Raw genomic sequence first — 1846 nt, forward strand, 5'->3', positions numbered from 1 at the left:
TTACTTTATCATTTATTATCTCAAATATTTTATAGAAAAATTTATATTTTTACATTTCGATACAAAGTTTCTTCATTGAGCACTATAACAAGCTTTTTTTCATAAATTATAAAATATAATTGGCTAGTCGTATAAATTTTAAACTATATTAATTAAGATATATTGACTGCAAAAAGATAATGATTTGAACGTCGGTGATTATTTAGTTTTCCTTTTTAATCAAATTAATTTAGAATTTAATTGAATGCATATTGTTTTTAAATATTCATCTAATTATACATTATCACTTCAGTCAATAAGGTTGATTTTCATGCATATATATTGGTTAAATGGCCATGTATATATTTATTAATTTAATTGAATTATAGTTGGAAAAACTCTACACCTATGCACAATGTCAAAATTGATTTCCCTAATTTTCATATATAAATTATCTTGCCATTAATTTTTCAATATTTAATTGTATTAGAAATATAATTAAAACCAAGTGTAGTTAATGTTAATTCGTCTATTATTAATACTTAGCAAATTAGTAATAAATATAATTTAACATTATATATATATGTTCAATTGCATAAAAAGAATTCAATAAAACTTGACACACTAATGATTTGAGGTTACATTTAAAATGAATGAAAAAGGTGAGGCATGGCTAATATTTCTTTGTATTAATTTGTTTTTAATAATAACTTGTTGAATGGGGTGTGTTGGGTATGAATCCCAACGAGGGTAAATGGACGAATCAGAGAGAGCCACGTCAGAGGGGGAGGTTGGGGTCTTCAATCATTCAAGCGCTGGGAGAGAGAAAAACCAAAAAAATAAAAATAAAAAAAGAAATTAATATATTGTGATAAATAATGCAAAGTCCCCACTATGCGGGTTGGGTTGGGTTTTGAGGAGTTTGCCCCCATTGACTTTTTGACTATTCGCTCTGTGACTCTACCAAAAAATTATCTTACTCCCTTTGTGTAATGACCAAATTCTCCTCCTCCTTTTCGTGAGCTAATTATTTGGCTGATATTATGACAAGCTTAATTTTTAACGAACATTGAAGGTAATTCTTTTATGATAAAGAAAATAAAATTTTAAAGACATCATGAATAATAACATAGAAAAACTTTTAAGTATTTCAGTATTTTAATAAATTTTAATTATTAATTTTATTTATATATATTATATATATTTGAATAAAGTGATAATTAAATTTTTGAAAATATTAACTTTGGACTAATTAGTTTTTTGGGAAAAAATATATTAATTAAATTCTATAAGATAACAAACATAGATATGTATATTTTTCTGTCAATGAATAGTATAAAATAAAATGAAATTGTTTATGTATTTCGTTATTTACAATGGTACATGTCTCGTTACTGTTATACGAGTAGGAAAACGATATAGTTTTGGATAGTGAAGCATTTATTATCTTTTGAGTTTTTATATACCATTTATCAACTGCTTTCTATTTATCACAAATCCTATCAAAATAAGTAAAATTCGACTCCAAAAATTGTTATCTAACATGACTATCTTTTATAGATAGACGTGTCGGAATAATTATCGGTGCATATAAGCATCACCGTTAAGTTTTAGTTGATAAATTGATAGAAGTACATCATCTATCCACCATTTGTTATCCTGAAGAAGCAAATTTGTACTTTCATTTTTCTAGGGATTAATTAGTCTGAAATCAAAATTTTTATAGACCTAATTGTCACTTTATTCTATATATTTTTTATAATTATGATCAACAATTAAAATTTACTGAAACAGTACTAATACGCTTAAAATTTTTTTAATAATATATACTATTTTGGTAACAAATTTAGTTATAATTTTTACTTTT

This window comes from Arachis ipaensis, chromosome B06 (genome assembly GCF_000816755.2).
Source record: "Arachis ipaensis cultivar K30076 chromosome B06, Araip1.1, whole genome shotgun sequence".
NCBI classification, from domain to species: domain Eukaryota; kingdom Viridiplantae; phylum Streptophyta; class Magnoliopsida; order Fabales; family Fabaceae; genus Arachis; species Arachis ipaensis.